Source organism: Protopterus annectens, chromosome 6.part1, assembly GCF_019279795.1.
Source record: "Protopterus annectens isolate FY-2018-M chromosome 6.part1, PAN1.0, whole genome shotgun sequence".
Classification (NCBI taxonomy): Eukaryota; Metazoa; Chordata; order Ceratodontiformes; family Protopteridae; genus Protopterus; species Protopterus annectens.
Genome location: NC_056738.1, coordinates 527,475,629 through 527,503,530, shown reverse-complemented (window position 1 = coordinate 527,503,530; position 27,902 = coordinate 527,475,629). Strand labels below are relative to the sequence as shown.

The 27,902-nt window shown below is 39.8% G+C and overlaps 1 protein-coding gene across 2 annotated transcripts in view; it reads left to right on the top strand.

Annotated features, from left to right (window-relative positions):
- The window catches only part of POFUT2 (protein O-fucosyltransferase 2), a 323,653-nt gene that overhangs the window by 43,355 nt on the left and 252,396 nt on the right, over positions 1–27,902 (top strand). The window lies entirely within an intron of this gene.

Sequence of the window (27,902 nt, the reverse complement as noted above, 5' to 3'; positions counted from 1 at the left end):
GGTAAAGCGTCTGATGAATTGACTACTTAGTGCAGTTCCATTTGGTCTAAAGGATACATTACTAACGTTTTACTGAAAAGACTGTCAGGCTTAAAAACAGAACTGGTAGTGATCTGAAGATTTCCAGAAAGCAGAACTATTGACTGTTCAGCTGCTCCACCCAGCACACACAAGGATGATGGTTAGAGGCATATTTCTTCCATTGTGATTATTAATGAGTAATGTTTAAAAAACAAAGGGCACATTTATCAGATATAGTGGTTAATGTGTATGTAGAAGAGCAAACCAAGAAAAAGTTTCAGAATGCACAGTGATCATATTCCCTTATAATAGCCAGCAAACCAGTTTACATGTTCTTAAGCATGAGCTGAGCAGGTCTGTATCCTTTGGTCCTTATTGTTGGTTGTGTCAGTGCTGATCAGTTTAAAGTCCTGAGAGGGACCATTTTGTCAATTGCTTACCTTTGACAGCAGATGCAATAAAGTCCTTTGGCCAAGAGCTGGCAAAAGAGTGACATATTGCATCGTCCTGAAATGCTAGAAATTCTTAGTGAACAGTTGCTTGTTAGTCTATACTTGCATGCTCATTACTAGTTGTCTTGGCCCTTCCAGTGGAGCTGTGGAATTTCTTGCTCACTTCTAATGGTTGCATCTGGAGTTTTTTTTAACAGAATCAAGTTATATCCTTACAGTTAAAACAAATGTTCATTTGTCTATAAAAATACATATTACAAAAGTGCTGTTAATGACAAAATGTTCAGCACAAACTACATTGGTCACATATGCTATATCCTAGATCTTAAAACTGGGTTTTGTAAGTCACAATAAACACAATAAATATTAATTTTTATATGCTTTGTAAACAACTTGTGATATCTTGGTAACCACTCAAGCTGCACCCATGCTGTCAGCAGCATTTTGCTCATTCTACAGTGAGCTTTCAGGAGGTTTTGCAGTTCTGTCTGTTGGTTCTTAAGATTGTGTGTATGTGTTAGTTAGTTATGGAAGAAAAGATAGTGGCATGGCTAGCCACCTGGCAGTGTGAATATTGGCTTTAGATGATTCACAGTTGAAATGATATCCTGAACCCATGTGTAAAAAAGGGGGTTGTGGATGTGAACAACATTTAATACCTCTTTGACTGCAGCAGACAGTGGTTAAATGTTAGTGCAGTTCTGTTGCCCGTCATGTAAGCTTTAAGATGAAAATTTTCAGTAACTTGTATGTAACATGGTTTTGCAGTTGTTAATATAAACAGGAGCACACAATATTAGACAGCTAGAGCCATTAATAGGATGATCCTAGAGAAATGCTTTGAGTTGTCACTTGAATTTAAATGAATATATCCAAAGAAATACGCATGGGTACCACCACAGCTCTTCAAATACACGATCCTTTATTAAAACAAACAGTTACTCAGATCAGTAAGCGCTTTCGGGCTACTTCAAAATCCTTCAGTAGACTTAATTAATAACATTTCTTTTCATTTAAATATAGAAAAAGGCACCAAAAAAAGTTTTTTCATTCAATTAATTTGTATATCTAAATTCACCACTAGATGGTAGCATTTATCTAAAATTTCAATTCTTATGATACAGTGAATATAAATGGATGTGTTTAAAAGTATATGTTTAAAAATATCTGTTTGCATGTATACAAACATACATATAAATATATTTACTAAAATACACATGTATATAGATGTAGACATTAAAAATATATAAATATACACCACACACAACACTTGTATTTCATGAACTGGAATGCATAGTAGTTAATAAAACAATATCTTTGTTATATAAAGACAATACATATGTATAATATCAAAGAGCTAACTCCCTCACAAATGCATAGTCAATGTTTCAGGGGTCTATCTCTTAAAAAAGGTTTAATTAGAGACCCTATCATTCAGTCCCTTCCCTTTATCTGACTGCATCCTAATTATCCATTTAATTTTGTGTTGTTCTGTATGATTCTTGATGTTTCCTAGTCTTTTACTCCTGTTTACGAATTCTATTACTGTAAACATAAACTTATGGCTTAAATCATTTTATAGTGTATGTTTGGCCAAAGCATTTGTCTAATTCTCCTGATTAATGGCATAAATATGTTCTCTCACCCTTTCTCTTAAAGTTCGATTAGTTTTACCTATGTAATAGCTTGTACATTTCTCACAGCTAGCTAGGTAGATGAAGTCCTAGATTTGCAGTCAGCATAGTGTTTAAAAATGTATGTCCTACCATTCTCTGGATGTATGAAGCTGTTGGAACCAGACATATATGAACATTGATTGCAGTTCCTACAGGGAAGAGTTCCTTGCCTGCTAGATGTCACCCTACCCATATTGCTTTCTTCATAACATAATAGCCTTTTTAGGGATTTGCTATTACTCTAGCTATATGTAGAATTGGAGCCAAAAATAGTATGTATCTCTTCATTGGTAGTCAGAACGGCCCAATTTTGTAATCACTTTATTTATCATTTTGTTGTTGTTAGAATATGATATATTTAACCTTACTTGTGTATTGGTATGAGTCAATTGTGTATCAGTTTGAGCTGATACTACTGTATTAGTGTCTCTTTTTCTAAAATAGGGTCTTCCTTTTCCTATTCTATCAACCTTTGTCAGATCTTTCAGTATCCCAGTTTCTTGATTAGAATATCCCCTTGCAGAAAATTCATCACTAAGGAGGTTTAATGTTTGTTCACATATGATGTCCTCACTAGTTAAATTAGATATTCTCCTTCCTTGTTTGATCACTATGTTCTGATAGATATGTTTGGGGTGCATACTTGTGCGATGGAGCAAACTATTTTTTCTGCAGCTCTTTTTATATAATCTGGTTGTAAATATGTCATTCTCTTTACTAATAAATACATCCAGAAACTCAATTCCTGTTTTTGAACATTTCCCTTCAAATTTCAGGAAATTGGTGGTTTGATTTGTGTATTCAATGAATACACATAACTCAGCCTCACTCTCTTCCCATAGGAAGAAGATATCCACAAATCTCTTATAATATTTAAATTTATTTCCATATTCCATATCTAGACTGTATGTTTTCTCCCATTGGGCCATGACCAAATTTGCATACGAATTCGCACACGGTATCCCCAAGGCTACTCCCTTTTTTTTTGTAGGTAGTATTCATTGTCATACATGAAAGCATTATTCTCTAAGACTAATTCCAACAGCAGCATACATCTCATTCTAACTGAACTTGCCACATTCCTTGCACAGTGATTTCCTTAAAAATTCAAGGCCATCTTCATTAGGGATCATTGTGAATAGGGATTTCACATCTAAAGTTACAAGCCAGATGTTCGCTAGATCCATCATATTATGTGTATATTCAGATAAACTTTTAAGAAATTCCTGAGTATCCCTAGTTATCATATTGGTAGTTTGTACAATTTCTTTAAGCTGTTTTTCGATATATATCAAAAGTGGTTCTGTTAGCCATCCTCTACTTGAGACTATAGGTCTCATCTTAGGGTTATGTAGGTCTTTATGAATTTTTGGTAGACCTCTAAAAACAGGAATAGTAGGTAGCTCAACCAGAAAGTATTTATACAGATCATGATCAATTACCTCACACATCAACAAGTCATAAAGATTACTGTGCATATTACTAATTATTTTATTTAATTGTACACCATTAATTAATAGATAGGTCTCATCATTCAACATTGATCGAATCGTATTTTCATAATAGCATTTATCTAAAACAACAATAGCTCCGCCTTTGTCTGCTGGTCTTGAATTTAAGTAGTTAAGCAGATGGTCGTCATTTTTTTTTTCTGGCACATGCATAGGAAAAAATACTAGTCAAGTAATCAAGTTGACTACAAGATACCCAGCCATATATACCTTTACGTAGACAACCTTAGAAATTCTTGCCACCCTTTTAAAACATTTAGTAGTGCTCACTATCCGGACTGAGAATGGCAGTACATAACACTGGTGAAAATTTGTATCCACCCATCTGATCATCAAGGTCTTAAAGACAGCCAGAGTAGTACTTTGACCTTTACCAGTAACTTAAACGTCACAATACCAATACTGGAGCAGGATGAAAGGACTTGTAGCACAGCTCGAACAGTACGAAGAAACAATACTTTAATAGATAAACAACTTCACAGGTTGAGCGCTTTCATCTGATACATACAGACTTCATCAGAACCAGTATTATAGAGTCATGTTTCTTTAAGTGCATGTTTCTTTAAGTGCTTGTTAAGTTTTTGGCACCAAAGTTGCTATTTAAACCATGGGTATTTTTAAAATACTGGTTCTGATGAAGTCTGTATGTATCAGATGAAAGCGCTCAACCTGTGAAGTTGTTTATCTATTAAAGTATTGTTTCTTCGTACTGTTCGAGCTGTGCTACAAGTCCTTTCATCCTGCTCCAGTATTGGTATTGTGACGTTTTGCTTGTACTATCGTTGCAGTTGGATTTACCAGTAACTTATTTCATAGGTTGGGAATATGCTGAGTTGGAAACCAATCACTCCAGTGAGTGTTGTTTGTTTGTATAGATTTAGGTTCCTAGTGTGGGTATTTCTAGAGCCACTGGTTTGTGAATAAATAGGTTGTCAAATAGTATTGGGTCTTTCACAGCTAAAAAAAAACTGAGACATGGGTCAGCTCAGAGCAGCTGGTAGGCCACTGATTATAAGAAGGTCTGTGTTAATCTACAGGACTAGTTGAAGTATTTAAGGCCTTTAATTTTTTGTGGTGCAAAATCTTTGGGGTCTTTCCAGTTTAGTGATATTCTTGGATTTGTACATACTATACTGGATCATTATATTCCGTGATTGGCATCATAAGGGAATAGTGCAGTGAAAGGATAATTTTTTGGATTTTGAATGTATTCACTTCAAAATTAAGTGGGCCAGATAGGAGAATTTTGTGACTATGGTGGAAGCATAATTATCAAATGAGTGAGTTGACCACATAAGCACCCAGATCTCTTATGACTGTATTTACCTGAAGATGAGTGCAGTAAATAAATGAATTTGAGCTTCTTTTATTGCTCAATGCTCCTATGCTGCACTTTTTGCATTTAGCTTGGGATGGTTTTCATTTCACAAAGTATGTGCATATTGCAGTTATTGCCAACGCTGTTCTGTATCTGTGGGTGAGTGGATAACAGTGCCCAGCTTCCTGTCATCAGTAGATTCATCCATCCATATGTCTGAGATATTAGCTTGGATATTTGCAAAATAAATGCCAAACAATGGTGGACCCAGCACTGATCCTTTGTGGTACCCCACTGGCTACATCATTGTATTCAGAAAGGGTACAATCAACTTTCACAGTTTGGGATCTGTTGGATAACTAACTTGTAATCCAGTGGACAACAGAAGTTTTCAATAGTTTGTCTACTTTTTTAGTGATACAATCAAGGGGTAAGTGTCAGAAGCCTTAGCCATATCAAGATAAGCAACATCTGTGCAGTGACCACTCTGCATTGCTGCCCATAGCCTCTGTAACCATTCTGAAGAACCCTACTAGTTTCAGGGGATGGGACCTGCTCTTCACAAAATCAGGCTAGTTGAGGTCTAGATCAGTTAAATTACCTACATCTGCATAAATGAATTCTTTGCATGTCAGGCTGACGAGGCTAATGGGCCGCCTTTAATTACTCAAGTTTGTAGAAGGGCTACCTTTGTGTAGGGAAGTTACAGTGGCAGTTCTCCAGGTAAGGCACAAATTCTGTGGATAGGCTGAGGTTGAGTGATTAAAGACCCAAATGGTGTATACTAGGCACTGATGAGAATGTAGCCTGATATCTTGTTTGTTCTCATGCAAGTATTATTAGCCTTTGATAGGGATTCTACGACTTTTTCCAAGGTGATTTTTGGGGGAAAACAAATTTTCAGGGGTAGTGGGATCAACCACTTGGGTAGGTGGGGTAATGTTAGCACGACATTTGTTGGTTGTGTCCTTGGGATTTAAAATGTGAGAAATCTTATGGATGAGCTCAGGATATTGCTGGGACATGATTTCTAAATTTTCTCACATACCTGAACATTTATAATTTCCAAGTTCATACTCTTCTCTACATTTTCTAATAGTGCCTTAAATTCCTTGCTGGCGTGTTTGTGTGGCCTACAGAAAGGGAAGTGGGATTGCTTACAGCTGTTCATTTCTCTCCTTTTGTTATACAGCTTAACATTCAAGTTCTACCAGAGAGATTTATTTGTGAATTTTCCATTCTATTTAGGGCTATTCGATACGGACTTTTCGGTGCAGCTATTTAGTTGCTTGCAAATGTCAGAGGTGAATGTGGCATTCCTCTTATTTTGATCCAATTGAGAGAGATTCATCTCCCTTCAATTAATCTACGGCCATAAGAATATTCCAATTTCTTTTAATTGTGTCACAAAATACATTAACATCACTAGCAAATGAAATAGGGACTCTAAGCATATTGTTTGTTTCGACACTTTTAGTGTTATTCTGTACTACCTGCTCGATAAAGTATGGTTTACCTTTTCCATATCTTTTTTTTGTGTAAATCTCTAATGCAACCAGTCTCTATAGAAAACCTAGTAGGAAGAATTCTTTACTTCACAAGAATAGCATGCACCCGAAGCATGTTAGTAGAAATTTTATGAAGGGACAGTTTGTCAGAATTATGAGACTTCATAGTAATGAGACACAATTGGGTGAAGCTATACAATCCCTCAAAGAGGAATTCCTTAGCTGAGGATATTCTAAGCAAGAGGTAGATGCTTGTATTGGAGATTTACACAAAGAAAGCTTTCCATACTAACCAGCAGTCATCCAAATAACGACGCCAAATGTCAATTTCGGACAAATACAGATTGTGAAGGGGATCATAAATTAATTGTTCCTCTATATATGCCATAAAAAGGTCTGCATATATAGGGGCAAATGATGCCCCCACGGCAGTACCCTGCATTTGCAAAAAACAACAATCCTGATAATAGAATACATTTTTGGTTAGTACATGTTCGGTTAATCCCAAAAGAAACGTATTGAAACCTGGTGGGTAGAGTTCCAATATCATTAACCAATGTTCCACTGCTAACAAGCCTGCCTAGTGTAGTATGTTAGTATCAAGGGCAGAAACATCAAGAGTACATAACCACCCTGGCTCGATTTGGGTATCTTGCAAAATCTGAAGGAACTCCGTTGTATCTTTGATACGGGCCCTGACATACCTAAGTAAAGGGCGAACATATTGCATCAGATAAACCGATGACGGCTCAGTAAGGGAGCCCCTACCTGAAACAATAGGCCTCCCAGGAGGGTTCTGTAGTGATTTATGGACTTTGGGTAACAAATAGATATATATATATTGTGGTTTGGGATCACTCACTGTCAAATGTTTAGAAGTAGATGTTGTAATGATCCCCTCCTCCACTGCCAAATTAAAAAAAAAACATCAATCTGTTTTTTAAAACCCCCAGTGGGGTCCAGAAGCATAAGCATATAGTGCTGTTCGTTATTCAGTTGCCTCTTGGCTTCACTGTCATATTTGACCCAGTCCATAACCACCTCATCACCCCCTTTGTCAGCCGGTATGATAACCAAATTTTTATTAGACCCAAGTAGTGTTAGGGCCTCTTGTTGTATCTTTGAGAGATTATGTGATTTGACAACCATATCAGAATAGTGGAGGTGTAGATCTTTGAGAACTCTATGAAGAAAAAGATGAACAGTGAGATTCATTGGAGGCATAAAGCTTGACCTATGAAAATGAAATGAATGATTAACAAACTCATGAGCGTGTTGATCAAAGTACAATTTCAAATTCAAAGTTCGACAGAAAGAATACACATCATCAGCAAAAACACCCTCGGGGACAAAGAATGCAGGGACGAAATGTAATCCTTTATTCAGTAACTCTATTTGAGTTGGAGTTAAAATATGAGAGAAAATGTTAAGAACATTGTTGAACTCAATTACTTGTTGGTCATAATTTGTAACAATGTCGCTACATCGGATATTCTTGTGGTGTTTCTGCCCTTCCCTGTGTCTCCTGGCTCCAAAGGGGTATCAGAGTTGCTGCGTTTGGGTGTGGGAGATGACAAAACTAGTGGTGTTTCTGTCATGGAGGATGAATCATCCCCCGAAGTGCCACCAAAATATGACACATTTTTCTTTTAACATCGACCTTGGCCGTTTTCTCTTATTGGGTTTAGACCCAGTATTAGCAAATTTAACACTTTTATGGGGTCCAAATGGTCTCCCCCTTATAATCCGCTTGGTCTCTGTTAAACTTATGTATTTTCCTATCCCTAAGTTGACCCTCCAAAGTCAGTAGTTCCTGACTAAGCTGTTGCAAGCAGGTTTGATAGCAGGCCTGCCCCTCAAATGATTTGGTATCCTCATACAATTTAGAAACCTCAATCAAATTGGAGTCAGTACATCTATTATAATAGGCCGCTAAGGCCTCCACAAACCCCATAGATGCTTATTGTTGCACAGCTGACCATTGTTGATCCAGTTCTTGATCTGTGTCAGACACTAAGGGTTGTATACGGACCCAAAGTCCTCTTGGACATATATTACTAGCCATGTACGCTTTAAATAAGCGAAGATGCCACACATTGGTGCGCATAGTCCTCATACCTTTGGACAGTTTAGCAAAAACGTCATACCAAGAAGGTGTAAATTTTACCTTATCCAAGGGATCCCCAGAGACCTTAGTCCTTAAGCCAAAAATACCAATGTCATCCCTGTTGGATGGCAAACCTTTAAGAAGTTGACCCAAATCCATGTCCATCCAAAATTCCAAATGACTAAAAAGCCCAATTGGAGCAATATTGTTCCTGGAATGACTAAGCTGACAGCAAGTGTGTGTTGATTAAACCAAAAAGCATGCAAAGATCAATAATAAACCATAAAAATATGTTAAACCGGTTCTAACCACACCGAAGGAACACAAAATTGGTCCTAGATAAACAATAAAAAAAAAGTTTAATTTGTTGTCAAATTTAGGACACTGACCCAAGGAACAATAATAGCCCCTACTCTTGTTGAACATGGGCTCGAGGCCCCAAATTCACGCCAAATGAGATGGTGCTACATGCCCCCAGTGGAGACCTGAATCCATAAAATGAACATCGAAGGGGAGAACAATAATGGCCACCAACAAAATGATTCAGTAAATCGCTGCCAAAATTGAGTAGTGCTACGTACCTCGGACCCACTAATCCAAAATTCAACAAAAATAGTGGCCTTTAAATCAAAAGGCCACAATGAATCTCATGAGAATTCACCCCAAACAAACAAAAATCATCCATATCCGACCAAAAATGTGTCCGGGTGATAAGGTAAACAAACCTGTATACCCAGGTAATGAAATTGTTAACAGTTGCTGTCATAGGCAGACCCAGAAACCAATACCCCACAAAATAATAAAGAACTGCTGAATAATCAATAAACATATGTAAATATTGGAAAAAGGATGAAAAGTTGTCAATACACCTAAAAATGTACAAATCTACCTGACTATCCACAGATATCTATGGATATGATAAGAGGTGAGGCCAAAAGCCCTTAGTAAAACAGATGCAACAATCCAAATTGCCTAAGGACAACTCTATGAAATATGATCATAGCAGACATGCCTAGTAACAAGATCCAGATATACCATGCCCTTAGTATACTGATTAAAAAACAAGAGCAAGTAAGCCCAAACCTTTAGGTACATCAGTATGCCCAATAACATGAAAGAGAAAATTTTGTTGGACCAACCAAAAAAAGGGATTAATGAAAACTCTACCCTGAGTACAATGCCTATTAATTGCAGAGGTGAGCCACAACCCTAAAATGTTAAAAACACTCCCCAAATGATAAAAAATGGCTGAACAAATAATATAATAAAGCTGATATCAAAAGATAACCGCCTAGCTACTTGGTAACATATACACAGATAAGGAATGCAAAGATAAATCCACAATACTGACATACAAGGACCAAGAAACCAATATATCAAATGTTTAAGTTGTTAACCAGTAATCCCTTTAGACCGAATCGATCCCCAGGCTAAATAAAGTCATGTAGGAGTCATAAAAAATGTGTAAAGTCACCCAGCTCTGTTGAAAAATGATGGCGTCCAAACAAACAACAACCTCCTGCAGAAAGAGCTGCAATGTCCGTTGCATTCAGTAGGCCTCAAACAGATCCCAATTCGAATGGCAGAGCAGAAAGCAAGCCCAATAAACCCTAAGGGAACAAATGCCTTCACAGTTGGTAAAAAATATATAACTGCAGTCGACTGCAAGTTCAAAGATGGTCCTTTATCCGCATACCTGTTTGTTTTTGACTCTTTCACAAAAGTTCCTAAAGACAAGTCTCATTGGTGGGGTGGGTGGTACTGCTAGGCCTCACAGAGAAGATGACTGATGTATGGTCAGATTTAACCAGAAGATGCTGGTTGGGGTATAGACGTGCTAGGTTGGCAAGTACCAAATCAAGGGTATTAGTCACTAGTGGGCAGTTTTGTGATATGCTCCAGTGCATTGGTATTAAAGTAAAAGAAATGCTGAGCGTATCCATGTTTAAAGGTATAGGTATGCCAGTCAATGCTTGGCTAGTTGAAGTCCCCTAGCAAGAAGACAGTTGTGTTAAGATTATTTCCATTATCTTTGAGAGACATTATTTGGGATCTGTAGCTATCGTGCAATAGTACTTGGATCTGTTAAAGATGATCTGAATATCCACGAGCTCTGAGTTAGGGTTGTGGGGAAGGTGATGGTAATTCTGACAAATACATATACTCCCCCACAGTTAACCCAAGGGTTTAAAGGCATGATAGGTGCTAAACCCTTGTATAGAGAGAGAAAGTACTATCATCGTACTGAAATTGTCTGAGTAACTACATAAATATGAATATGTCCGAGTTGCAGGAGGACATCAAGTTCTGGTATCTTTGTATTTACACCCTTATCCTTGAACTGAACAACTTTGCTGTTGTCTGAATTTTAGTTTTCTGTGTGCCAAAAGTTTTTGTATAATTTGCATTTTAAATGAACAATCAAGTATAGCAAGATGCAAATACAACATAGCATTGTTTGACCAAAGCATATCAAAGTATCAAATAATTACTGCAACACATTAGAACCCATGTCCCTTTTTTCTAGGTTCATAGGGAAATACTAGGCTAGCTGTCCTTGTGGGCCATTTTAAACCTAGCCAATTTCCCTTTTGTGCTCGAAATAAACTATCCCATTTTGTTATAGATTGGCCTTACCCATCCCATGGTCAGTAATTATATATTACCCTTTATGAGAATAACTGGGATCATACCATAGATAATTTGAGGAGACCCTTGCATGTGATAAAGCATTTAAGAAATGCCTGTGTTGATTAGTAGTACAGGGGACAGTCCTGAATTAAATTTTATGATCTGATGATGTCCGTTTTCATTCATTCCTCAACATTTGGGTTCAGATCTGATCCTTGGATCCGATTCATCCGATTTTTTACAGCTTTTGGATACAACAATCTCTTGAGCTCCTCCCTTAACCATAATGCAGCAGTCACTCTTTTTCCCCAAGTATTGTTTGCTACCATTGTGTGCAGATGTGGTTGCTGCAGCTTTCGGGAGTTGGTTTAAAAGCTAAGTTGAATTTTTTTCATGTAGCTCTTAACTTCCCTTTTGCTAATTTTCTTTTTTTCTCCATTAACCTATGTAAATTCTTGTGGTATTTCTTCTCTTTTTACATTTTGGTGGCTCCTCTTGCCATTGCTGGTAATCTTTGACTTACTGTTGTGGTAGTTCTCGTAATGCCTTAGTTGGGTTTCCATTTTTCTTTTTTTACTTTATATGTATATGTATATGTGTATGTATGTACGTATGTGTGTGTGTGTGTGTGTGTGTGTGTGTGTGTGTGTGTGTGTGTGTGTGTGTATATATATATATATATATATATATATATATATATCATCCTTTCTTCTGCTTTAACTTGTTTTTTCTGTCTAGATTGGTTTACTTACCACTGTGTTTAGTTGCTTAAAATGGTAGATAAGCCATCAGATTTCAAAATGTGTGATAAATGCAGGCGTAAAATTACTTTGTCAGATGCCCATGATTTATGTGTTTACTGTTTGGATCCTGATGATTTGCATTCTTCCTATTCTATTTGTCAAACTTTCAATCCCAGAGTAGTGGTGGACAGGAAAAATAAACTTATTCTCAAGGGTCTTCTTCCTTCAGCTTTTGGAGAATCGCTTACTGGAGCTCAAACTTCCAAGACAGATAAAAAAAAAGAAGTCAAGAAAAGACATTCTAACCAACCCGGATCCTCTCAGTTCTCTTCAGATCCGAATTCAGAGCAACTTAAGAAGACCTGAAAAACTTTGGATCCTATAGGCAAACCTTCGGATACAACTTCTTTGGCTACCAGATCTGTATCTTCGGATCTTGCTCATCCTGAATTAAAGCAGCTACCTAGGACTAGATACGCTTCTTTCTTGGATCCTGTACCCTCTTACCTCCCATCTCCATTCCTGGAAAGAAGCAAGTCATTCAAAATCTCCTTCCATTACTTCTTTTCATTCTTCCAGAAGTCTCACAAAAGCTGGTGTGTACAGGATGATGAGGAAGTTTCTCTCAACACAGATTCAGATGGGAGTTCTCGCGGCTTCTACCCTCTTGGGTACAAAGACCTTTAGTAGTACTGCCGCACCAATTTTGCCTCCTTTTCTGATCTGTCCCTTTGCTTTGGAGCCCCTGGATCCAAGATTTCCTGTACCATCTGGTTCAGATTTGAAGATTAGTTTAGCTTTGGATCCGATATCTTCTCTGCTCCTACTCCAAGCTTGTTGGAGACTGACAGCTCTCAGAGCTGAAGCTTCATTGTGGGTTCTGAGGCATTAAAGTCGACTCTGAAGCGGTCAGAGCCATCTCCACCTCTTGGAGCCTCTGCATTCGATAGCCCAGTTCCAATTTCTGCCTCTGGTGGTGTGCCTTCAGGTCAGAGGAAGACGGCGATCCAGAAGCATGGCTTCTGTGATACGACAGCTTCCTTCGCTCTGGGGCATTCTGCCTTTGAGGTGATAGAGAGAGTGTTCTCTTCTAGAGGACAGACTGTTCCACCGCCCCCTTGGATCTTCCATATGGATCACAAATGCCTTTGTGTCTTGAGCATCAACATTCTGCTCCTCAGGGACAGCCAGCCCAAAGTCTCCAGGCTACCCAGCATGGGTATAATTTCTTTTGATACTTCTCTGCAGCATCCCACTAAAGAAGTCCCCAGGAAGAGAGAGTGCAAAAGGAGGCACGTGGACTCTCCTCAAGAGTTGGTCACAGAAAATACTTATTGCAATGAAGGGGAAGAGTCCCTAAGATTTCCACTTGATGAGGTCTCATTTGGAGACATTTTAGAGATCCTTAAACAAAGGGGCGGTTGGTCTACCGATAACCCTTCTCAAGAGGAAGCGGTATTCTTGGAAGCATTTGGTACTGGCCCATCTATTTCTTGGGTGACTCTGTCTGCTGATGAGCTCATTGATTTGATCTCTTGCTGGGCATTGAAGAAGCCTGATACTGTTGAACTGATCCCCAAGAGACCAGATAGGATCCCGGCACCACTGAAGGGAAAAGAATTCTGGAACAAAGGAGTACCCGTGGAAGCTATGTTCGTAGCTGCAGCAACAAAGAAATAACTCGTGGAACAGAGTTCCTCTCTTCATCCTCCTAACAGGGAGTCTAGAGCATTGGGCAGAGTTGGTAAGTGTGTGTATGAGTCATCGGCCTTTGCACTCAAGTCTCTGAATTACTTTTCACACTTCACCAGAATACAGAGAGATTTGATCAAAGGAACTGTGAAAATCTCTCTCTGGGACCAGTACTTCTGAGATAGAGACTTCTATTGCTTCACAGTTGGCAACCCTACAGTGTATCTCTAATTCATCTGTGAGGCTTCTATCACATACAGCTGAATGATGTTGGGTTCAAGCATTTGCAACAGGAGGCATGCCTGTGTGATTTTGCAGAGCCCTTCAAGTCATCCTTCAGCAGTGCTCCCTTTGGCAGAAGTTTGTTATGTGACCCCAAGGTTAAAGACACACTGTGCAGGTGTGAGCAAGATGCTGGACCCTGTCTGCAGTGGGCATACATTTTTGATTCCTCAAATATCCTTTTTGAGGAATCAATAATGCTGTTGAAAAATGTGGTTCAGGAAATCCTAGGGTCCATTCCATGATCTGCATGAAGAGAGTTCCCCCAGGGGCAGAGGGGATAACTGTAATGGAATACACCATCCATGAGACAGAGGAGGCCCACATAACCAGGTCCAGAGAATCTTTCTGTGATGGACCCCATCAGTGGTCCTGAAAGAAGACCAGATTGCCCACCACTGGAGGTAGTAGGAGGTTGCTTATCCCTGCACCGCAGAGCCTGGCTAGACATAACAAAAGATACTTGGGAGCAAGTATTATTTTTAGAGGTTATATAATTCCTTTTTCTCTCTCATCTCCAACAGTAAACAAAATTCTCAATGTTCACCCAGTCAGAGGAAAACAGCTGCTCTAGAAATAAAAAAGCTGCTAGAAAAAAAAAGTTTTAGCTCTACAGAAAACAAGGGACTGGAGACCAGTTTTGGATCACAGCAATCTAAACAAATCTATTCCGCATACCATGTTCTGGCTGGTCATGATTCAATCCATATTGCCTTTCTTGCACAAGGACGACTAGATGTGCTCACTAGATCTCCAGGACATGTACTATCACATAAAAATGAACAGATGATCCGGGAGATATCTGCGCTTCCAGCTGGGAGCCAGTCACTATCAATTCGGAGTACTACCCTTTGGTCTCACTGTGATGATATGGGCTAGTACCAGCCTAGCCAGCTGGAGTTCTGTAAAGAATGATATGTCCTTGGAATATCAAACTTAATTTATACAAGATGCTTGTGTGACAAATGTATTAGAACTGTATGGCATTTGAAAATCAAAATGTTTGTAAAGTTCTAGTGTTAACAAATGTATCAACAGTGGGTCCTGCTGGACAGAGAAGGAATATACATGTGAGACTGTATGTATATATGTTAGCAAAGTACACCTGAAGTGAAGCAGTTAATCTCAGTCTAGTTAGTTTTGGAAAAATCCTTGAAATTAAATTAGCTGTTAAACCATCAGTGCAGCATCCCACTGTGCTGAATGCAACTGGAGTCAGTAGGTCTGGGAGAGGCCTTTGTTTAATAGCCTCTGTAAAGAAGAGGAGAAGTACTGTAATTGTTTCATGGCTCCAGGGCACTGCCATAAACATTTAAATGTGTATTATAGCTATCTATGCTAAATTCCTGTCTCAGCTTCAAAGGGGGATACTGTGTGAACCTAGATTCATGTGACCAGATGAGGTCATTCTGCCAACCATCTTGTAATTTATGTTTTAGATATTACAGTGGAAAATAGTACTGTGTATTCTGTCTTGAGCCGGACAACAAGGACTATTCACCACATCATCTGCCTTGTTCTATTAATAAGTAGGGAATAGTAACTCTCCTAGATTTAGTCAGGAAAATCTAGTGAAGCTTAGTTTGGATATTGTTTTTCTTTATTTGTCTGTGTCTTGTCGATCAGTGTTATTTTCAATATTTCCTGTGATGTGAACTCTGTAGTTTACTGTAAATATATATTCAGTACTTTCATGTTCTTCTGTTATTTATTATTAAATATATTTAAAATGTTTATTGTGGCTGGCCCTTTTAGAAAGTACTCAGCCTTTGAGAGTGCTTGTATTTATTTGGTGACGCTGTGTGGGCCACTCTAGGAGGCTTAGCTGTCTTGGTCAACTACTAATATTTGTATTACTATTAATATTACACCGTATAGTTGGATGCCCTTTATTAAGGGCCTTAGAGTAGCTGATTGTGGAGTGTTTGGTGGCAGTGATAACTACCTTATACTGTGGGCAGAAGGGGGCACAGCAGGTAAATCTTTGCCAGCCTTTCCCAGGTGTGTGTATGTAAAGTGTGTGTGTGTGTGTGTGTGTGTGTGTGTGTGTGTGTGTCAGCTACTTGGTGCAGGGACACAAAGCACTGGTTTCACAGAGAGGGTGTTGGAGGACTTGGCTTGGACACTCTGCTGAGGACCTAACCCTACAGGTGTACCAGTGGGTAGTCTTATTGGGGACCTAGAGGGAGACCGATATAAAGAAACCCAGACCTGGGCTGACTGTGTGTTCCCTGTGTGCTCTTAAGGGAAATTGTACTTGGTGCAGAGAGCTGCATCTGGAAATACTGAGTGTATCCATTTGTATTCCAAGTGAATGCTCCTCTCCACTGTCAATGGTGAGGATTCAGGCTCCTTGATCACTGGCCTTGTGAGGGGTCATCACGTATTGGTGAGCAGTGGTGTGGATATTGAACTTCTGTAGCCTGTAAGCAGTTGTCACTAAAGGTGTACTCTCAAGTAGCCACAAGGGGAACATTCAGAGTTTCATTTCACAACAGTTCTAATAGTTTAATAGTCAGGGAAAGCAGGCAAATATATCAGCAGAGGATTATGATAAACTGACAAAGAACCAGTTGGCTAAGGTGTGTGAAGCCAAAGGACTGGTGTATGCCAACCTGACTGAAGTGGAAATGTCAGCCTTAGTCACAGCTCAGACCAGCATCCAGGAGGATAACCAGTCTGGTGATGGGAATTTGCAGCCCTCAGAAACAGGCCAGTTCAGCTTTTCCTCAGAGGACTTAAAAATCTGTTTGGAGTTAGAGACTTTAACTGGAGGCCAAACATTTGGAATTAGAATCAGCAGAGACCATGAGATTTTTGGAGGCCAAAGAGAGTGAAGGACAGAGGCAACATGAAAAGGAAATGCTGACTCTTCATCAGGGTTATGGAGGTGATGAAGGGAGTAACCATACCCCAGAAGCAATAAAAGTCAGTAAACTTCAGTACCAAGAAGGTGATAATTTTGATAATTTTATTCATATATTTGATGTTGACTGAGGGCTTTGGGTACAGTTCCTCATCCCCTTACTCCATGGTAAAGCTAGAACTGTTGTTTCTAAATTGTTTGATACTGAGTGTTTAGATTATGAGAGAGTTAAAATCTTATTAGAATGTTTTAAGTTAGCTCCCGAAGCATACAGGAAAAAGTTTTGTGCGTATAGACGCAAGGCATATGAAAGTGTACGTGATTATATTGCTGAACTAAGCACTTATTTTCATAGGTGGGTGAGTGGGTGTCAGGTCACCACTTTTGAAAAGCTGACAGACCTTCTGGTGACGGAACAAGCCCTTAGCACTTTGCCTGACGGCATGAGAATCTGGTTGGCAGACTGAGAGTGCAACTCTGTGGATGACCTGGGGAAAAAGGGAGATCTCTACTTAGCAAGCAGGGCATCACTGCACAGGAAAGGAATACACATTGCTGCACATGGAAATAAAGGAACCCATGGTGGGCAGCCTAAACCACCTCAACAGAGTCCACCAGTAACAGAGGAAGCCACTAGTTCAGGTACACTGCCAGGATCAAGGGTTAACTGTTTTAAATGTAACCAGTGGGGTCATGTAACATATAGCTGTCAATGGAGGCAAGGTGGAGAACAAAAGATGGGGGAGTCAGTAAGTGGGAATAACAGAATGCTAGTGGTAAGTTGTCTGGAGATGACATGGGTACCAAACCACCACCAGAGTTTGTATCCTATCTTGGTGGATGGAAAACAGGACACTGCCAAGAGATATGCAGCCTCTGATGTAACCATTGTGAAGCCTGCAGTGGTTAAAGAGGAGCAGTCCTTGCTTGGGCAGTCCACTCCATTTAGAGCTTTAGGAGAGATCCTATTCCAAATGCCTTTGGCCAGGGTTCACCTTAACTGGGAGGGTGGAAAAGGAAACAAGTAACTAGGTGTGTTTGAGGTTATCCCTGCAGATGTCTTGATGAGGAATAATGTTGATAATGCAGTACCTTGTGTGCATGTAGTAACATGCAGTCAGGCTTGGGGACAGGCATGTGGGTCTGGAGACCCAGACAGACCGCACCCCTGAAGCCAGGACTGGTGATGCGGCTAATTAAGGGAGGGAGCTACCCTGTAGCAGTGAACCTGAAGATGAGCTATAGCTGCTGGTAGGTATTAATGTTCCCTTGAACAGCGTGACTGCAGTGGCAGAGGTGATTGGTAGTACCCAGGTTGACAGTGAGGCACCGCTGTCAGAAGATACTAGACTTCCTGTGGAAGGGAAGCTGGGAAAAGTCACAAAAATAGAGTTGAGACAGGCTACATTACAAGGCTTGAGGGAGGTAGGTAGGGAGGCACCTGATTCTCAAGGAAAAGAAGATTCTGTGTATTGGAACAAAGGGTTACTGTATAGAGTGTGGACCCCTGAGGGTGGGCTAGAAGGTGAGGTAATATAGCAGTTGGTAGTGCCCAGTGCCTACCATCTGGCAGTTCTAGCCGTAGCCCATAGCATTCCCTTTGAGGGTCAGATGGGCATTAAGCATACCAAGAGATATATTATGCAGAACATTTATTGGTCTGGGATTGCCAGGGATGTAATAGTGCACTGCAGGACCTGTGCACAGTGTCAAAACGTAAGGCAAGGCAGGAAACGAGGTCAAAGCTCCTTTGATGCCTTTGCCTGTGATTGAGGAGCCATTTCAGAGGTTAGCTATGGATATTGAGGAACCTTTGAGTACTACAAGTTCCACAGGGAAGAAGTATATCCTAGTGGTAGTAGATTATGCTACTAGATACCCTCAGGCAGTGGCTCTGTCCTCCATCAAGGCAAAAAAGGTGGCAAATGCTTTGTTAGCGATTTTCAGCAGGGTAGGTTTCCCCGAGCGAAACACTGACAGAGGTGCCAATTTCATGTCAGACCTGCAGGCTTGTTTGCGGGAGCGCTGTGGGATGAAGCACTCAAGACCACCTCCTACTATCCTCATACTAATGGTCTTGCAGAAAGGTTAAACTCTACACTAAAGACCATGCTATGGTCATTTGCAGAGCTGTTTGAGAGAGTGGGACAAATATTTGCCACATTTGCTGTTTGCTTACAGAGAAGTATGCTATGACGCCACAGGTTTTTCATCCTTTGAGTTGCTGTATGGGCATAGGGTGCGGGGGCCCTTAGATTTGATTCATGATGAGTTGGAGGGTGAGTGTGAATCCCACAAGGAGTCTCTTCTGGCATATGTCTTAAACCTCAGGACAAGGCTTAGGGAGCTCATTGGTTTGGTCCAGGAGAACATAGCAGGAGCCCAACAGCAGAAAAAGGTCTGGTATGACAGAAATGCTCGAACCAGAGAGTACGCTGTGGGACAGCATGTTATGGTGCTCATTTCTCTCAGGCACAATATCCTGCAGGCAGCTTGAGAGGAACCCTTCAAAGTGGTTAGGAAGGTCAGTGATGCTAACTACATGGTAGAACTGCTAGGCAGGAGACAGGGGCACAGATTGTACCATGTTAACATGATGAAGCCTTACCATGATAGGGAGGCCCTTGTGCTGAGTATGTGCAGTGGATGGCAGGAGGAGTCTGAGGGGGATCTGGTGACTGATCTCCTCAGTGAGGCTCGGACTGGCACATCAGTGGAAGGGGTGGCAATATCCCAGTGGCTATCTCCTACCCAAGTTTGAGAAATCTGGGCAGTGTTACAGGAGTTTGGGGACATGTTCACTGGGAAACCAGGGTGCGCACCCACCTAGTGCAGCACGATGTGGATACAGAATACAGAGCTCCAAAGACCTATCAAGCAGGCCCAGTACAGGGTCCCTGAGTGAGTCAGACTCTGAAGGAGGAGGTGCAGGAGATGTTGGAATTGGGAGTAATCCTGGAGTCCAGCAGTCCCTGGGCCTTCCCAGTGGTACTGGTACCAAAGAAGGATGGTAGCTCCAGGTTTTGTGTGGACTACAGAAGACTAAGTAGTCACGCAGAGTCAGATGCTTACCCCATGCCTGAGACAGATGAAGCCTTAGAGAAGCTGGTTGGGGCTAAGTATTTGACCACTATTGATCTGACCAAGGACTACCAGCAAGTGCCCTTGACTTCCAGTGCTAGAGAGAGTTCAGCCTTTCTGACTCCTTTTGGCTTGTATAAGTTCATAAAGATGCTCTTTGGGATGAAAAATCAGTGACTTTCCAGAGGCTGGTAAATTGTATCCTATCGGGAGCAGGAGATTATGCCCTTGCTTACCTGGATGATATTGCCATCTACAGCCATTCCTGGCAAGAGCACCTTCAGCATGTCAGGGAGGTGCTGGGCAGACTGCAAAGGGCAGGATTGACCATTAAGCCCAGTAAGTATCAGGTGGGGTGTAGCAGAGGTCTTCTACCTGGGACATAGGGAGTGGTAGGATCAGGCCGGACCCTGCCAAAGTGGAAGCCATTCAGGCATGGCCTGCCTGTTACCAGAAAAGCAGGTGAGGGCATTCTTAGGGATGGCAGGGTACTATAAAAAGTTTGTCCCCAATTATAGTACAATAGCTGCTGCCCCCACAATCCTGACAAGGAAAAACAGGCCAGATAAGGTAGTGTGGACCCCATCTTGTGAGCAGGTATTCCAGAAGCTTAAAGGAGCTTAGGGAAGACCCCCCTGCCTTAGCAAGTCTGGTTTACAGCAAAGAATTTGTTGTGCAGGTGGATGATTCCAACCATGGGGTGGGGGCTGTACTTACCCAGATTTCCTCCGAGGGAGAAGAGCACCCGGTAGTATATCCCGGCCATAGAATCCAACCCAGGGAGGAATCTCATGCAGCTGTATAAAGGAATGTCTCGTCATAGTATGGGCAGTTCAGAAACTTCAACCTTATCTGTATGAAAGAAAATTCACTGTAGTTAGAGACAACAATCCCTTAACATGACTACATAGAGCCAGCCAGCAAAATGCCAAGTTATTAAGGTGGAGCTTAGGATGGCAGGCATATGACATGACAGTCCAACACCATAGAGGGGTCAGCAATGCTAATGCAGATAAGCTGCCAAGACAGGGAATGGGGTAACATATTCCCAGATAAGCTTATTTCTCTCAAGCCGCATTTCTCATGGGTCACTTGAAAAACTAGCTTGAATCTTATAAGAGGGGAGAGATGTGATGATATGGGCTAGTGCCAGCATAGCCAGCTGGAGTTCTGTAAAGAATGATATGTCCTTTGAATATCAAACTGATTTATACAAGATGCTTCTTTAACAAATATATCAGAACTGTAGGGCATTTGAATATCAAACTGATTTGTACAGATGCTGACGTTACAAATGTATTAGAACTGTATGGCATTTGAAAATGACAATGTGTTTGTAAAGTTGCTAGTGTTAAATGTATCAACAGTGGGTTCTGCTTGACAGAGTAGGAATACACATCTGAAACTATGAATATATGTTAGCAAAGGACACTGGAAGAGAAGCAGTTAGTCTCAGTTCAGTTAGTTTTGGAAAATCCTTGAAATTAAATTAACTGTTAAGCCATCAACAAGGCACCCCACTGTGCTGAATGGAACTGGCGTCAGTAGGTCTGGGACAGGCCATTGTTTAATAGTCTCTGTAAACAAGAGGGGAAGTACTGTAATTGTTTCATGGCTCCAGGGCACTGCCGCAAACATTTAAGTGTGCATTATAGCCATCTGTGCTAAATTCCTGTCTCAGCTTCAAAGGGGGATACTGTGAGAACCTAGAGTCAGGTGACCAGATGAGGTCAGTATGCCAGCCATCTTGGAAATTATGTTTTAGATATTACAGTGGGAAATCTGTCAGTATTGAATATTCTCTCTTGAGCCTGAAAACAAGAAGGACCATTCACCACATCATCTGCCTTGCTCTATTAAGTAAGTAGGGAATAGTAATTCTCCTAGATTTAGTCAGGAAAATAAAGTGAAGCTTAGTTTAGATATTGTTTGTCTTTATTTGTCTGAGTCTATCCATCAATGTTAATTACTTCCTGTGATTTGAACTCTGTGTTTTACTGTAAATATGTATTCAGTATTTTCATGTTCTTCTATTATTTATTATTAAACATATAAAACATTTATTGTGGCTGGCTCTTAAAAAGTATTTAATCTTTGAAAGTGCTCATATTTATTTGGTGACACTGTGTGGGCCACTCCAGGAGGCCTGGCTGTCTTGGTCAACTACTACCATTTGTATTGGTAATAATATCAGAGTATAATTGGATACCCTAAGGGCCTTAGAGAAGCTGATTGTGGAGTGTTTTGTGGCAGTGATAACAACTACCTTGTACTCTGGGCAGAAGGGGGCACAGCAGGTAATCTATGCCAGCCTTTCCCAGGTGTGTGTGTGTGTGTGTGTGTGTGTGTGTGTGTGTGTGTGAACTACTTGGAGCAGGGACACAAAGCACTGGTTTTACAGAGAGGCTGTTGGAGGACTTGGCTTGGACACTTTTCTGAGGACCTAACCCTACAGCTGTACCAGTGGGTAGTGATATTGTGGACATGGAGGGAGGCAGATATAAAGAAACCCAGACACCTTGCTGACTGTGTTCCCTGTGTGCTCTTAAGCGAAATTGTGCTTGGTGCAGAGAGCTGCATCTGGAAATACTGAGTGTATCCATTTGTATTTCAAGTGAACGTCCCTCTCCAGTGTCAGTGGTGAGGATTCAGGCTCCTTGATCACTGGCCCAGTGAGGGGTCATCATGCTCACCACAGCCCCCAGGCTGTTCATCAAATGCATAGCAATAGTAGCAGTTCACTTGAATGCAGGAATTCTGGGTGTTTACGTATCTAGGTGACTGGCATAACTGCTTTAACCAAGGTCCTTCTGATAAGAGCTCAAGATTGTGTACTCCAGATTTTTTTCCAATCTAGGAATCGCAAACGACCACAACAAATCTCAACTTAAACTATCTCAAATGTTAGAATTCATACCAGCCTTATTCAACACAACATCAGTGACAGCTTCTCTCTCCTTGCAGAGGGTACAAGCTATTCATTTCCAAGTCAAAAATAATAATTCAAAACTCTTCCCTGTCAGCCCAACTTATTTTACAAACCTTGGGATCTGTGTCTGCAATGATGGATCTAATTCCATTAGCAAGATACCATATGAAAATTCTTCAAAGGACATTAGCAACCCAGTGGTCCAGTGTACATCAGCCTATGTCCACCAAGATCAGTATAGCCCAAGCATGCAATAAATACCTTTGGTGGTGGATTCATTCAGATCAAAAACTACAAGGTCGTCCATTCATCCCCCCCTCAGGCCAAGGCCATAGTGACCACAGACACTTCCCAGATCAGGTGGTGGAGGGGGGGGGTTCTTAAGAAAGACTGTCCAAGCACTGGGTTCCCCAAAGAGGCCATCATGCATATTAATATTCTGGAAAAGAGAACAGTACTCCTTGGCATTGCAGGGAATCAAAGACTCTCCCTTTCTGAACTGTTGCAATTCAAACGGACATTTGTCAGTAGTGTGGTACATCAACACTACTGACAAATGTCAGTAGTGTTGATGTACCACACTACTGACAAATGTCCATAGTGTGGTACATCAACAAACAAGGAGGAACCAGATGCTACCTCTTATGTCGAGAGGCTATGAGAGTGTGGCAATGAGCATTCTCTTCAAATTGATTTCTGATAGCAATGCACATACCAGGGAAGTCCCACATGATAGCAAAGAAGTTGAGCAGGTCCATACTACTTCACGAGTGGTCTCTCAACAAGGAAGTGGCAGAAATTATTTTCCACCAATGGGGCCAGCCATGCATGAACTATTTGCATCTCCTCTAACCAGCAAGTGCAGTAGGTTCTTTGCCTCATTCCCCCCACCATGGGAGTCACCGAGGGAAGCTCCCCTACACGATTGGCCCCCAGGTCTCCTCTATGCTTATTCCCCAACCTCCTTAATCCCCAAATTTCTACAGAAAGCATCCTGGTCATTGTTCCTTACTGGCCTTGACAAATTTGGTTTCCCTTCCTTTGGCCTCATCTAATTTACCGGCCTTGGATTCTGAATCCAGTTCCAGACCTCTTGTCTCACCCAACAGACATGATTCACCTGGACATTTTGGGCCTAAAGTTGACTGCAGGGTTTCTCCAATTCTATTGATAGCTAGACGGTCCAAGCTCTTTTCCCTGGTACGTCACATTCTTTTGTCTTCTTTAATGAATGAGAATATCCCAGTGTCCAACAAACAACTGCAAAAAAAGCCAACCAAGGCAAAAACACACCAGGAAAACGGAGACAATACTGAAGACAGAAAACAGCAATTTAATATATCCAGAATAAAAGTTGAGCGCTTTCTGCAGTAAAAACAACTGCCTTCATCAGAACAATGAAAGTTTAGAATACATCACTTTATATACATATACCCCCAATAAAACCCGCCTTTTTTAATCAATTAACCTATTAAGATTTAAAAAAACATTCCTATTTAACAATGTGAAGCACTTTGAATATTCCATTCAAGACATGACAGAATATTCCCATTATAACCATTGCTCACATGTCTGATAGTGATATATAAACTATCCATAGTTTACTAAATCCATTTAAAAACCAAAGTTAAAAGTGCTTTTCCTTTGAACATGTTAAAAAATGCTGCTTATTACATTTTATGAAAAACATCATACACAATAAAATTAATATTGATTTCTTACATCCTCTTCCCCAGATGTATATTTATTAGGTCTAGTTCCTACCATAATAGCTGAATAATTAGAATAATAAAAATACATGCTACAACCCAACATTTAAGTTGTATATATAGTATAGACTAAGTATATATAAATTTTTATATTTTTATTTATACTATTAAAAACTAATTATAAATTCTATGCCCTGACTAATGGTTTGGTTGGAATAATTTAAAAAGCAAGATATGGTTTTGCAATGGAAATTGTCTGAGTAAACACATAGTTTATCTGGCTATTTGCCAGACATGTAAAAATTACTATGTGGGCAAAACCGATCGCTGTTTAAAAAATAGGATATATGACCACACCTATTGCATGAGGAAACTGGATATGAATAATGCTCTATCTAGACATTTAATTAACAATCCTCAGTGTAAAATGTTCAAATTTGCCATCCTTGACATTATTTTTCCCAACCCACGTGGGGGTAATATTAAGGCTGTGGTAGGAGAAAGGGAGATCAGATGGCAGATTATGCTAGATGCAGCCACACCACCCGGCCTTAATGAGGTGATTCCAACCAAACCATTAGTCAGGGCATAGAATTTATAATTAGTTTTTAATAGTATAAATAAAAATATAAAAATTTATATATACTTAGTCTATACTATATATACAACTTAAATGTTGGGTTGTAGCATGTATTTTTATTATTCTAATTATTCAGCTATTATGGTAGGAACTAGACCTAATAAATATACATCTGGGGAAGAGGATGTAAGAAATCAATATTAATTTTATTGTGTATGATGTTTTTCATAAAATGTAATAAGCAGCATTTTTTAACATGTTCAAAGGAAAAGCACTTTTAACTTTGGTTTTTAAATGGATTTAGTAAACTATGGATAGTTTATATATCACTATCAGACATGTGAGCAATGGTTATAATGGGAATATTCTGCCATGTCTTGAATGGAATATTCAAAGTGCTTCACATTGTTAAATAGGAATGTTTTTTTAAATCTTAATAGGTTAATTGATTAAAAAAGGCGGGTTTTATTGGGGGTATATGTATATAAAGTGATGTATTCTAAACTTTCATTGTTCTGATGAAGGCAGTTGTTTTTACTGCAGAAAGCGCTCAACTTTTATTCTGGATATATTAAATTGCTGTTTTCTGTCTTCAGTATTGTCTCCGTTTTCCTGGTGTGTTTTTGCCTTGGTTGGCTTTTTTTGCAATTCTTTTGTCTTCTTGCAAAGCTTCCACTAGAAAAATTTACAGGAACAAGTGGAAAATTTTTGTCTTTTGGGCACATCAGAAAGACATCAATCCTTTTTCACACCAATACCTAAAATTCTTGAATTCCTGGCTTCTGTTTTCAGTGATGGAGATAGTCCGTCAATGCTTAAGACTCAGCAGCTATTTGCAATTTCCATATTGGAGTTGATGATTCCATGTTTGCTTCTTCACGTCTTTGTAAGGCATTTATGAAAGGAATTTTTTACTTAGACCACCATTTAAAGATCCTATTCACCATGGGATCTGAATTTAATGTTACAGGCTCCAACTCAGAAACCATTTGAACTGGCTGCAAAACGTGATTTGAAAATTTTGATTTGGAAAACTATGTAATAGCCATAACATTGGCTAGGAGGGTTTCAGAACTTCAGGTTTTACCCTCTAAGCCTCCTTATCTAATATTTCATAAGGATATGGTGTTAAGAACCAGCCCATCGTTTCTTACTAAGATGGTGTCAGGATCTAACATTTATCAGTCTATTAACCTCCCTGTGTTCTTTCCAAAATTTTCAAACAAAGGAGAGCACATTTTACATTTATTAGATGTCCACAGACAATTATGTTTCTATCTTCACAGATCACAGAAATTTTTGAAAATCAGATACATTTTGAAAATCAGATCATTTGTATCCTTTTCAGAAAAGAAATTGGGAGAACCATTTACCAAAGTAACTTTATCAAAATGGGTAATCAATTGCATCTCCTTTGTTTATAACAAGCATGGTCTGGCCTTGCCAAAGCCTTTGAAAGCCTGTTCAACGAGGTCCATGGCAACTTCGCCAATTTTTAGCCAGGTTTTTCACAGACTATCTGTGCGGCTGCAACTTGGGCTAATCCTCATACATTTATCACTCATTACAAATTGGATCTGGTCTCAAGGGTAAGAGCAGCCTTCAGCTCAACAGTACTCAGGAATATCGGAGTACACCCAGGATTCAGGTAGCTGTCCCACATGTTGAGGAATGAATGAAAATTGACAACATCAGATAAAGAAGATGTTCTTACTGTAACGTTCCATCTGTGTTGTCCATTTACATTCTTTCTCAACTCCCCTCCCTCCAGCCCCCTGCCCTTTTTTCTTGATGATTTCTGGCAGAATGGGAAATTATTTTAGGAACTGAAGTTCCTGTTCTTTGAGCTCCTAATAGTGACTTTCCATGTAAAAGCGTTAATTTCATTGCTATTTACAGTAAAGGGCAGCAAACAAGATCGGGGGAAAGAGGGGGACTGCTGCATTATGTGTAAAGAAGGAGCTTGAGAGCTTGTAGTATCCATGAGCTGTAAAAAGCGGCCGAGTCAAATCTGTACATGCATGTTGAGGAAGAATGAAAATAGACAACACAGATGGAATGTTATGGTAAGTACATAACACAGATAGAATGTTATGGCAAGTACATAACTTCTTTTCTCCCCATCCATAGATCTAGTTGCACTTGAAAATGGACATGGATAAACTTTGTTTTTATTTGGATGGGGGAATCTGTTCCACAGCAGTGGTAGCCTCTGCTAGATATAACTGTTTTGATAAGCTGTAGAATGTGCTTACCCTCAAATTGTTTTCCCCAAGTCTTGGAAAGATACAGTTGAGTTTATTCCTGTCATTTTTTTCTTTAAATATCTTTATTCAATATGACATTTTAAAAGGTGATATAGGTACACATACAGGAACAGAAAAGAAAACAAATCATAATAATATTTCCATTGTCATTCTCCTGCAATGTACATGTAAAATAAGTGTTTTCTTTTTAAAAAATTGCACAATTCCTGCCTTCCCTTAAATTTTACTCCTCCTACTAAACATTATTCTGCATGTATTTTTCCCACAAATTCCATTATTTCTGTGTGATTTGATCCTTTCTAAGAATCCCATCTTCAATCATTTTATCTTATTTACAATATTAAGAACTTCATTTATGACTGATTTTGATTTCATTTTCTAGCAATTCCTTTTTTTAGCAGCAAGTCACATTAAGCTTCCTTGCTATATATAGGCAATTCAGATCCTGTATCCTAGCTCAAAGGAATCTGTGTGGAATTTTTAAACTCTACCAACTCATTAGATTCCCAAAAAAACATATTCCCAATTA